Source organism: Pan paniscus, chromosome 5, assembly GCF_029289425.2.
Source record: "Pan paniscus chromosome 5, NHGRI_mPanPan1-v2.0_pri, whole genome shotgun sequence".
Taxonomy (NCBI): Eukaryota; Metazoa; Chordata; class Mammalia; order Primates; family Hominidae; genus Pan; species Pan paniscus.
In genome coordinates, this window is record NC_073254.2 from 166524966 (window position 1) to 166538109 (window position 13144).

Sequence of the window (13144 nt, forward strand, 5' to 3'; positions counted from 1 at the left end):
GATATGAATAAAGCTAAGAGTGAAGTGAACAGATTAATATTAAAGAGCACTGAAGGCCAAGATGCTTGTGTTTCAGAGAGTGTTCTTTGCACCCTCTCTAGTGTCCAAACAAGGACTTTAAAACATTTTCCCAAAATGATTCACAGTATCACAAGAGGAAGTTCAAAGAGCAAAACACGTCTGGAACACTTTGTGTAGTCCCCAGTCATTTAATTGGTTACATTATTAAATCATACATTGACAGAGAATCACACACTAATGAATCTCTACTTTATAAAAACCTTTCTTGAACTGAAAAATAATTGAGGTATTTAAATATTAAGACAGAGTCCAATCAAAAGCAAAAGGCAAAACAAGTTAGTTCCAAGTGACCTCATTTCAAAACTTGAACAAATGAGCAGCACATTGAGTTTCCAGGCAGACTACATGTTAAGAAATTGTATTGCATGGCTGGGTGCGGTGGCTCACGCCTGTAATCTCAGCACTTTGGGAGGCTAAGGTGGGCAGATCACGAGGTCAAGCGATTGAGACCATCCTGGCTAACACGGTCAAACCCCGTCTCTACTAAAAATACAAAAATTAACTGGGCATGGTGGTGTGTGCCTGTAGTCCCAGCTACTAGGGAGGCTGAGGGAGGATAATCACTTGAACCCAGAAAGTGGAGGTTGCAGTGAGCTGAGATCGCACCACTGTACTCCAGCCTGGCAACAGAACAATACTCCATCTCAAAAAAAAAAAAAGAAAAAAGAAAGAAATTATATTGCTTATCATTTATATGAAATATTACCTTCTTTACTCCTATTCTTAATCATTTGCTTTTTCTCCTGCTTTAGAGACACATAGTTTGAGCTTTCAAAAAAATTAATGATTTTCGGTAGTATGATTTCTCCTTTCAGTTAGATGAGCTTCTTTGAAATCAACATTATAGGACACCTAGTAAGTAAGGGGTGTTTCGGTCACTGGCAACTCTTCAGACAGCACTTGCCTGTATGTTTAAGGCTTAGCAGTGTTTTTCACAATTCTTGCTTCTCACAGCTCAAAATATAATTCTCCTCTTTCCTCTTGATCCTGTAGTTCCCTATATTTCAGTTCATTTTTTCCAGTGACGACTCAGAAATAAAATTCGGCTGTCTTTGTGCTGCTGCTCTTTCTTCCTTTGTGTTGTGCTTCTATTGTGTTGCTCAAAGTTCCATGGTGAAGTCCCTCTCTCTGAAGCACTGTAGGTTTTTCTATAACAGCACTTAGTTTAATTATCTGCTATGTAATTTTATGTTAATTTGTGTCTTTTATCCACTAGACCAGGAGTCCCTTAAGAGCAGAAACTGGATCTTTTATCCTTGTATCCTCTATAACTAGAACAGTGCCTGTCTCACAGGAGGTACTCAATAAACACTTACAGAGTAAATGTAAGAATCTGGAGCAAGAGGACTCAGATTGAGTTGACGCCCTGCAATTTCCTCATATGTTGAATATAATAATAACTTTCTCTTCCAATAATTTTATTAATTGAGATGAAGCTGTGTAAAATGCTTTATATATTATAAGGTATACATGCATGCCTATGTTACTGTGTTAACTCAAAGATTTGCTGTAGAAAATGTTATGTGGGATGGTTCTCAATCTAGAGCAATTTTACCCCCCAGGAGATATTTGGCAATGTCAGGAGACATGTTTGGTTGTCACATTTGTTGGAGGAGGGGTTGGATACTGGCATCTAGTGGATAGGGACCAGCCATGCCATATGTGTACTATACGTCATGCAATGCACAGCAAAGCACCATACAACAAGGAATTATCTGGCTCAAATTCTCAGTGGTTCCGATGTTGAGAAACCCTGGCTCAAACTTAAAAATATATGATAGGTAAAACATTTTCATTAGTATATTTGCCACTAGACGATTAACTGAGTTTTAGCTTTTTTGTATGTAAACAGGGGTCATCATATTAATTTACTTGTAACCGTTAGAGTAACGCCTTATCTTTCACACTATAAATATACTTTCTTACTCTCTGTTTAGCCAACAGTAATCTATATATGGAGACACCTGGTTTCCTCTCCTTCCAGGCCCACAGTAAGCTTATACATCCCTGTATCCCACATATGTAGACAGATCTTCATGACTAGTTTTAACCAATGTCTTGCATATTTAAGTGATGTGCATTACTTCTGGGCCAAAGCACTTAGTGGCTGGTGCAACCTGTCCAGTCCTCTCTTGCCCTGGCTTAGTGATTATAGACACTGCAGTTGAGACGGTGACATCACAGGATGGAAGTAGCCTGGATTCCAACTAACACATGGTACACAGCTGCCTAGAGATGGGCCCAAACTTATACTAGATTTCACAAGACTGAAAATAAACCTTTTCCAGGTTAAGCAACTGTAATTTCAGGATTGTTTGTTAATGAAGTTTAATGTACATTTATCTGATTACTATATCACCTTAAAGGGACAACAATTTTGGTTGTATTCAGCACTTTATACTCTAGTTGAACAATTCCTGGGATAGAACAGGTGTTCAGAAATATTTTAGTACCAAATTGGTAAAAGGAAAAGGGAATTATTAACTCAGTTTTCTTTTTCTTTTCAGAATATATCTGTCCAATTATGACTAGTATGCTGGGTCTGGCCTCATGGTTTTAAAACTGGCCCAAGTGTCCCATGGAACTGATGTTTATGGTTTATTTTGAATAAGCATAAAAATTGATCCTCCCACTCTTGAAACTTGAGAAAGTTACATTTGTCTTATCTGAGTTCCTTTCTCAGGAACCAACCATCAGGCCTCCCATATTGTATTGAGGAACTGAAACTTACCAGATCACTGCATCTGGACAATGAAAGCACAGGTGCCTTACCCGTCATGATTGCCTGACTAATTGATTCCTGTTAACCAACTCCTCTTCCTTACCCCTTCCTAATTCCTGTTTTCCCACACATGCTTACTATTCTTCCCTACAATATAAACCCCTAATTTTAGTCAGTCGGGGAGATGGATTTGAGACTGATCTCCCGTCTCCTTAACTACAGCACCTGATTAAAGCCTTCTTTCCTGGCAATACTTGTCTCAGTGACTGGCTTTCTGTGCAGCAAGCAACAGTACCTAGACTGCAGCAAGGACCTCGACCTAGACCGACTTGGTAACAGTTTTGTTTTCAAAAGGTCAGAGCCTGGAAATTTTGACTATGACATTTTGTGATGTATAATCCTTCAACACACATTTAAATAATGTGTATCAAATCTTGAAACCCCCTTGATCTTCTCACTGACCCAAAATGCCATAACCACATACACTGGACAATACACTGTGGACACTTCATGTTCGTTTGCTACAAGGAAATTCCTAGGTAAATTAGTTATGAGTTCCAGGACATTTGCTGTCACTACTCAGCAGGCTTGCATTTGCAAAGCTTGCCCTCTTGAGGCCAAACAGTTCCAATTTATAAATTGTTATGCCTGGATAATAGAGATTAGTCTACATATCTCTTTAAAGCTACTGACTGATGAGGGCCAGAATCTGTGGCATTGCAGACTGGTGAAGAGCAAGGACTCTAGAATAGGATGTCTGGGTTTGTGTCCGGGAGTTACTACCTCTTGTCAGTATCATCATGAACTTCCTTTCCTTTATCCATAAAATATGGATAATAAAAGTACCCATGTTACAGTGATGTTCACTTAAGTGTATTAATACATGTACAGGGTTTAAAATAATATTTACCACACAACAAGTGTTTAAATAAAATGAACTAATATTATGTACAGTGACACTAAACTAGTATCTAGACATGATTTACTCATAGGGCTATATTAACTAGACAAGCAGCTGCTATTCTTTTTTTTTTTTTTTTTTTTTTTTTTTTTTTTTTTTTTGAGACGGAGTCTTACTCTGTCGCCAGGCTGGAGTGCAGTGGCGCAAACTCAGCTCACCGCAACCTCCACCACCCAGGTTCAAGCATTCTCCTCCCTCAATCTCCCGAGTAGCTGGGACTACAAGTGTGCAGCACTACGCTCAGCAGCTGCTATTCTTAAAGGGGCTATATGTTTATCAACTAACATTTCAAAATGTATCTGAAACAGATAAAATTAAAAGTTTCAACACATGATTATAATCTGTGTTGAAATGTGCCTCCCAAGTCATATAATTCTATACAAGACTCCATAAAGCCATGAAGACATTCATACATGACAGTCTAAGATGTGTAAATATTCACATGCCAAATTATATTCTTGAATGATTTAGAGAGAAAAGAGGCATTTATTAAATATTCTTTCTCCCATTTTTTCTATTTCCTTTCAAAATTTCCAGGCAATCAAATAAACATTGCAATGACTTTTTTAGACATGAAAATCATATTGCAGATAAATAAAATAAATTTATTCAAAAATGGCCTTTGGCAGATCCAAAAAGTATATTCAAATCAATATAAGAATAAGTTGTAAAATTGACCTTTGTGCATTCTCTGGAAGATTTGGTCAACTAGATCTGTGAATAAATAATTTAAAAAAATGCATCCTGCCTGCACACCACCGTGGGGCCTCCCCAAAGAGCATGCAATATAAAATATAATATCCTAAACTGAAAAGAGATTATAATCATATTTGGCTGTCTGATATCATGAATATAAGATTCTCCTGCACAATGTAGAAACAGAAGGCAATAAACAGAATTGTCCATACTGGCTAGAATTCCATTTATATTTTGCCAAGCTTTTCTACATTAATTGTGGCAAATTATATGAAATAAACATAGAATTACAATGGAAATAGTTAGGTAAGAATATGTAACCTGTAAAAAATTATTGTAAAATGTAATTGCCTGATATATTTAAGGTATTTATAATTACTTAAAATCATGTTACTAATAGGGGCACTTTTCTGCTTTTGTTCTTAATCACATTACTATAGAAACCTAATAAAAATGAGAAGTTGATAATTCAAACAGAAGATATTGAGAAAACACACACATACACAGCAATGAACTCTGCAGGGCACACAGTAAGTATTCAATAGCTTCTTAAAGTAAGATTAATTTTTGCATATTTTACACATCTGCATGTTTACAAATATTATCTATATATCACTTTGTGCAGAAATCAGGGCATATATTCTAACTGCAGTTAAAGCATAGACATTAAAAAAAAAGATAAAGGAGAAAATCCTACCATTTACAACAACATGGATGAACTTAGAGGACACCATGGTGGATGACATAACACAGTCACAGAAGGACAAATACTGCATGATTCTGCTTATATGAGGTATATGAAATAATCAAATTAATAGATTCAGAGAGTAGAATGGTGGTTGCTATGAGCTGGGGTATGGAAAAATGGGGAGTTGTTCAGTGAGTATAAAGTCTCAGTTGTACAAGATAAATATGTCTAGAGATCTTCTGTCACTGAGAAGATTTAAACAGGGTTGAGGCATGATTTGATTTTAATTTTATAAATATTATTCTGATTTCTGTTAAATATGGTAAGTTGAACACATGCGTTTATCATCATTTGCTTTGAAAATTCCAGTAACATGACAAGAGATTAATTTAAAAAGTTGCAAACTCAAAAGATCAAATTAGGCCAGGAGATGGAACAACAGGAAATGAGAAATAGCTACACATACTTTGAAGGTGGAAAGCATACAGATAGTGGTAACTGACACACAGATGAGACTGCAGAAGTCTAGGCATTCATGAGACACTTATAAGAAACAAGGGAATTGGATTTTTCTGTTATCACACTACTAATAAAGACATACCTGAGAATGGATAATTTATAAAGGAAAGAGGTTTAATTGACTCACAGTTCCACATGCCTGGGGAGGCCTCACAGTCATGGCAGAAGGCAAATGAGGAGCTAAGTCACGTCTTACATGGAAGCAGGCAAGAGAGCTTGTGCACGGGATCTCCCATTTATAAAACCATAAGATCTCATGAGACTTATTCACTATGATGAGGACAGCATGGGAAAAACCTGCCCCTATGATTCAATTATTTCCATCTGGCCCCACCCTTGACATGTGTGGATTATTACAATTCAAGGTGAGATTTGGGTGGGGACACAGCCAAACCATAGCAGGAATTTATAGTGCAAACCTAGAAAAGCTCAGGAACTGAACATACAGATTCTAATGAAGGCAAATGGAGACTGTAAGGTGGACTCTCCACAGTTTAGAGTTAGTTTAAAGTCACTATTAAGTTCAATTACTTGCTGAGACCTTTTCTGCATTCTGGTACAACAGACTACTACCCATTCATACTCCTAAAAAATACATAAGGTTGTTATCAGGGAGAATTGCACTGGAGAGGACATCAAGTAGGGTGCAATGAAGGGCAAAGTACCATACTGATAGAGGGTTAGTGGGTGAAAGGCTGTGTACTGAACATTGAGAATTCCATGCCCTCTAGCTAGACACCAGGCTTATTTCTCTCATAAAGGAGACTCAGATTCTTTCCTGGAGAAAATGAGCAGCCAAAGAGAAAAGATCTAAAAGATCTATAGATACTGACATGGAGTGGGGCAACAAAGTAGGCGGGTCTCCCTTCCAGTTATCCTACAGTAAAACTTACCAGGCAATAATCCCTTGCCATGCTTACAGAACTTTCAGTTAATGGTAGTGCATCACTCTTGAATCAATGTAGTATTTGGCATTTAAGGATAGCCTCCCATATATAAGACAGAGACATAATAAAGAGTAAAAAACTCCAAGAAACAGAGAAGCATAGAAAGCAGAACAAAAAACTTTAAAAAGAGAGAAAGAGAAAGCAATCAATGGTTCGGTTAAATATGAGAAAATATTTTTTTGTTTAAAATAAAACACACTATTTGAAAAAAGAACTATCAAAGAACAAAGAAGAGTTCTTAGAAATAAAAAATATGATTGCAAAAATGAAAAGTCAACAGAAAATCATCTAGATAGAACCCAAAAATGGGGGAAAAAAGGAAAAAAAATGTAACATAGCTGAAATAAATTCCATAATTTTTCAGAAAATATTTATTCCTCTTCCCTGAAAGGTGGAGGATATTTTCTTACTACATGGAGGATGGGCTAGGGCCACAAAGCCCTGCTTGTGTGTAGAAAGGACAGCGTGCTGGTTATAAACCAAATTCATAAGAGGCATGTGAGTTTCTTTTGGCTTAATTAAACATCTGTCATTCAAGCCAGTGGCCCAAGAAAGAAGACAAAGACAAGGAGGAAATGTCTCTGATCAGCCAAGTTCAGCTGACTCTAGCCAATCTTTGCAGAGCTGCAACCAAGTGCAGACTGATGAGTAAGAAAATAAATGCATGTTATTGCATGACACTGAGCTCGAGAGAGGTTTCTTATACAGCATTATTTTAACAATAACTAATTTAAGACAAAAAATAAGAATCCTAAACAAATAAAAAGAATCAACCCAGAAGTTGAAACAACCAGCTAATATAAGTTTCAGAAAGAAAGCATCAAGAAAATTAAGGGGAAGAATTTATAAAATAAATAATGTAAGAGAAACTTTCAGAATTGGGTGACATAAATTTCTATATTCAAGGAGTCCAGTGATTACAAAAAGATGTACACCAAGGTATATCTTATGGAATTTCAGAATATCAAGGGTAAAGAAGGATAAAACCTTCTTCTAGACAAAATATGATCAGAATGGCATTGGACTTATGAGAACAATGCTGAAAGCAAAAAATTAATAAATAAATGTCTTTGAAATTAAAATTGAGAGCATAAAAAATTCTGATATAAAATTATATAGCTATTCAAAAGTTAAGTCAAATGTGAAGGTGGAGTAATGGTATTTTCAAGCATATAAGGACTCAAAAATATTTACTTTCAAAGCATATTTTCTCAGGAAGTTATTAAAGAATATGCTCTAGTAAGATAAGGTAGACTGGAGATCCAAGAAGTCAGAAATCCAGAAGAGAAGTGAAGAAAAATCTGGAGTGATGGGTAAGAAAATATCCAGAACAATAGCTGTGTAAGCCAGCCTAAGAGCTTTCAATCCCAATTACAGTAGGACACTGAAAGGCTGTAGGAGGAATATCTCCACAAAAACATGGTATTTCATTAATTTTACCTTCTGTATATTATCTCACTATATAAATAAATCAGTTTCTTCATTCCTCTTGACTGAGGAATGATCAAGTTTCTGCTTTTTCCCTATTACAATCAATAAAGCAATTAATACATGACTTCTTGTGAACAATTTTAAGAGGTTGGTTTTTGTTTTTAGTGTAGATAATGAATTATTGAGTGCAATGATAATTTTGTGTTTTATCTTGGTTAGTCCAAGGTACTCGGATATTTAGTCAAACACTTTGGTGTTGCTTTCAAGGTATTTTTAAGATGAGATTAACGTTTGTCTTAGTCCATTTTGTGCTGCCATAATATAATACCTGAAACTGGGTAATTTATAATGAACAGAAATATCTTGACTCACAGTTCTGCTGGCTGAGAAGTCCAGTATCAAAGCATCTGATAAGGGCCTTCTTGCTGTGTTATCCCACGGCAGAAGGTGAGACAGCAAGAGAGCAAGAGGGGACAATACTTATCCTTCTGTAATCACATTAATCCCACTAATGAGGCCAGAGCCTTCATGCCTTAATCACCTCTTAAAGTTCCCACTCCTTAATACTGTCAATGGCAATTAAATTTCAACATGAGATTTTGAGGGGACATTCAAACTATAGTAATATTTAAATCAGAAGACTTTGAGTAAATTACCCTTCATAATGTGGGTGGGCATCTTTTAATCAGCTGAAAGCCATAAGGAAAGATTGACTTCCCATGAAGAAGACAGATTTCTGCCAGCCAACTGCCTTCGACCTTGAGCTATAACATCCATTTTTTTTTCCTGGGTTCCAGCCTGCCAATCTACCTTGCAGATTCTGGACCTGCAGATTTTGGAGTTGCTAGCCTGTACAATTACATGAGCCAATTCCTTAAAATCTCTCTCTCTCCCTTCCAATAGGATGTATATAAAACCAATAGGACAAACACACACACACACACACACACACACACACACACACACACACACACACACACACCCTGTTGCTTCTTTCTCTGGAGATGCTGACTAATACATCAGATATGTGTGCATACAATTTCACTAAATATTGGCAAGATGTATAAAACATTGTAGGATTTTTATATTCCCATCAACAGTGATGAAAATGTACATTTCTCCATATTGTCACCAGCACGTAATTTTGTAACATATAATATTTTGGACCAATGTGATAGCTGTGAAATATTTTCTCATTTTAATATGTATTTTTTCATTATGATTACTAGTTGGTTTAAAAATTTTTCATATATTCATTTGACCATTCATATACATACTTCTAGGAAATGCCCATTTTATTATTTTTCTAACAAAACGTTTTCATTAGTGTGTAATTTACATAGAGAAAAGCATACAAGTCATGAGTGTACAACTTGATAAAGTATTACAAAATAAACACCTCCAATATAACCATCATCTAGCACCTAGATCTTACATCCAAAAATCTAACATTGCTGGAACCCTACAATGTCCAAGCAGGTCCCCTTCCAAAACACTACATCCTCTTTTTTTCACAAAGAGAAACACTATCCTGAATGATAACACCATAGATTATTCTTGCCACTTCAAGTAAGTGGAATCAAACTATACAGAATATATCGTGTCTAGTTTCTTTTCCTCAATATGTTTATGAGAGTAGTCCATGTTATAGCATATAGCTGTAGTATTTTTCACTGCTGCATAATAGTTCATTGCATGACTATGCAATAATTTATCTACTTTGTGTTCATTAAAATATGATGCAGTTATAAACCTTTTAATGCATGTTTTTCAGTGTGCATAAGTATATGCCTAGGAATGTAAATGTATGTCTTCAACTTTGGAGGATAATGGCAGTTCTCCGGTTGGATACACGGATTTATACCACTACGTGTAGTGCATGTCAGCTCTAATGGCTCCACATCTTTGTCAACAAATGGTATTGTCAGCACTTTTTAATTTTAGCCAATCTAGAAAGTATGAAGAAAACACTGATTTGTGGCTTAAATTACCATTTCTTTGATGACTAATGAGGTTGATCATATTTACATGTTTGTGGGCAATGGGGATAGCCTCTTTTGTAAAGTATCTTTTCACAACTTGTTCTCTCATTCTATTTTGTTGTATGTATTTTCTTACTGAGTTTTACAAGTTATTTATATATTCCAAATCTGAGCTTTTTGTTTTTGTATGTGTTGCAGATAGATTTCCCTAGTCTGTTAACTTGGCTTCTATTTTCTTGTTAGCTTTTTTTGAGGGAGAAATGTCTAAGTTGTATTGTCTAATTTTGCATATTTCCTTTATAGTTTATGGTTTTTGTGACTGTTTTAAATGTTCTAACTTATCTTAAAATCATAAATATATCCTCCTATGTCATGTTCTACAACAGCACTCTGTTACTAATTTCTGCAATAATAGACATATTTTATATCTGTGCTAACCTACATCATAGCCACTAGATACATGTTGCTACTGAGCACTTAAAGTATGGCTAGTGTGACTGAGGAAATACTTTAACATTTTTATTTGATTTTAATTAATTTAAATTTACATTGCTATATGTGGCAATTGCTAGTGGCAATTTAAATTAATTTAAATCACTAGAGGCCAACATATTGGATAAAAATCATTCAATTATGTTCTCAGACCACAATATAATTAAACTAGAAATCAGTAACAGAAAGATAGCTGGGAAATTCCAAAATATTTGGAAAGTAGCACACTTCCAAATTATCCAGGGTCAAAAAAGTATCAAGATAAATTTAAAATTTTTTGAACCAAATAGAAGAAAAAATAAAATGTATCAAAATTTGTGTGATACAGTGATAGCAGTGCTTAGATTAACATGTTTAGCATTAAATTCATGTGTTCAAAAAGAAGAAAAATCTAAAACTTCACCCTCCGCCTTAAGAAACTAGAGTAAGAAAAGCCAATTAGGCCTGGCTGAAATAGGTCAGATCCTTAAAAGAGACTGCTGAAACTCCCACAAGGAGAACTAGATAAACTGAATATCCATTTATTTATTATAGAAATTTGATCACTATTTAATAAACTTACAAAAAAATAAAGCACCAGACTCAAATGATTTCACTGGTAAATTCACTAAACATTTAAAGAAAAAATAATACCAAGTTTCCACAATTTCTTCAAGAAAATGGAAGCCGTGAAAACACTGTCTATATTATTCTATAAGGCCAGCATTACCCTAATATCAGTTCCAGAGAAAGACCTTGCAAGAAACAAAAACTACATTCCAATACCTCTCATGAACATAGACACAAGAATCCTTACCAAAATATTAACAAATTGAACCCAACAAGTATAACAGGAATTATACACCATGGCTGAGTGGGATTTATTTCAGGTACTCAAGGCTCATTCAAAATTTAAAAATCAATCAGTGTAATTCATCACATCAAAACACTAAATAAGAAAAATCATATGATATATCAATTGATACAGAAAAAGTGTTTAACAAAATTTAGAATCCATGCATGATAAAAGCTCTCAGAGAATTAGGAATAAAAGGAAACTCTCAACCTGATAAAGAACATCTGTAAATCTACAGCCAACATCTTAATTGGAAGAAACTGGACATAAGGCAAGATTGTCCTCTTGTATTAAAAAGTTTATTCAAAGTCCTAGATAGTGCAATAAAACATAAAAAAGAAAAATTATGGAGATTATTAAAAAAGAAAAGGATCATATTCACAGATGACATAATTTTCTATGTAGAATGCTCCAAAATACCTATTTAAAAACTCCTAGAACTAATACATACACACACACAGTAATACACTTAGTATATACTAATATATACTATAACCTGCTCTCAATACACAAGGTCAACATGAAAAAATCAATTGCTTTTCTATATCTCAGCAATAAACAATGGGAATTTAAATTCTAAAAAGCAATATCATTTACAATAACACTAACAAATTTTAAAGGTGGGGTGTAAATCTAACAAAATATATACAGAATCTTTATGTAGAATATTACAAAACACTGATGAGGAAATAAAGGAAGATCTAAACAAAGGGAATGATATTCTTGGTTTATCGATTGGAAGACTCGATATTGTTAAACTGTCTGTTCTAATATATAGACTCAATGCAATCCCAATGAAAATTCCAACAATATATGTTTTTAGATATTGATGAACAGGTCCTACAATTTATATGGAAAAACAAAAGACTCAAAATAGCCAACACAATATGAAAGAAAGAAAGTCAGAGGGCTGACACTACATAACTTCAATATTTATTGTAAAGCTACAGTAATCAAGATAGCATGGTATTAGCAAAAGAACAAGTATATGGATGAGAAAATAGAATAGAGAGTCCATTAATAGACCCACACAAACATAAAAAAGAATCTTTGATAAAAGAGTAAAGGCTATTCAACTGAGCAAAAATAGTCTTTCACACAAATGGTACTAGAACAATTGGACATCCATGCAAAAAGTGAACTTACACACAGACATTATGCCTTTCACAAGAATCTCAAAATAAATCATCGACATAAATAAAAATACAGAAATTATAAAACTTATTGAAGAAAACATAGGGTAAGATCTAGATGATTTTGGATTTAAGAATGAATATTTAAATACAACAAGAGTAGCAAAATCATGAAAAATGAATAGGTTGAACTTTATATATTAAAATCTGTTCTACAAAAGACATTGTTAAAAGAATGAAAAGATAAGACACAGATTGGAAAAAATACTTGCAACACAGCTATATAATAAAGGAATTATATCCAAAATATGCAATATACAAAAAAACCTTAAAAGCCAACAAGAAAACAAAAAACAAAATAAAAATGAGTAGAAGATCTGAACAGATACCTCGCCAAAGAATATATGTCATACAAGTGACATATATTGACATACAAGTGAATACATGTCATACAAGTGACCAAATAAGCCTATGAAAAGCTGCTTATTTCCATTTTTTGTTAGGGAAATATAAATTAAAACAACATTCCATTAAAAAGTCAAAATGATAAAGTAAACAGTTCAATGGCGGCTAGGGATTCTGAGGTGTAGTAGTAAATAGATGAATCACACAGGATTTTTTAGAGTGGTGAAACTGTTGGGTATGAAACATACTGGC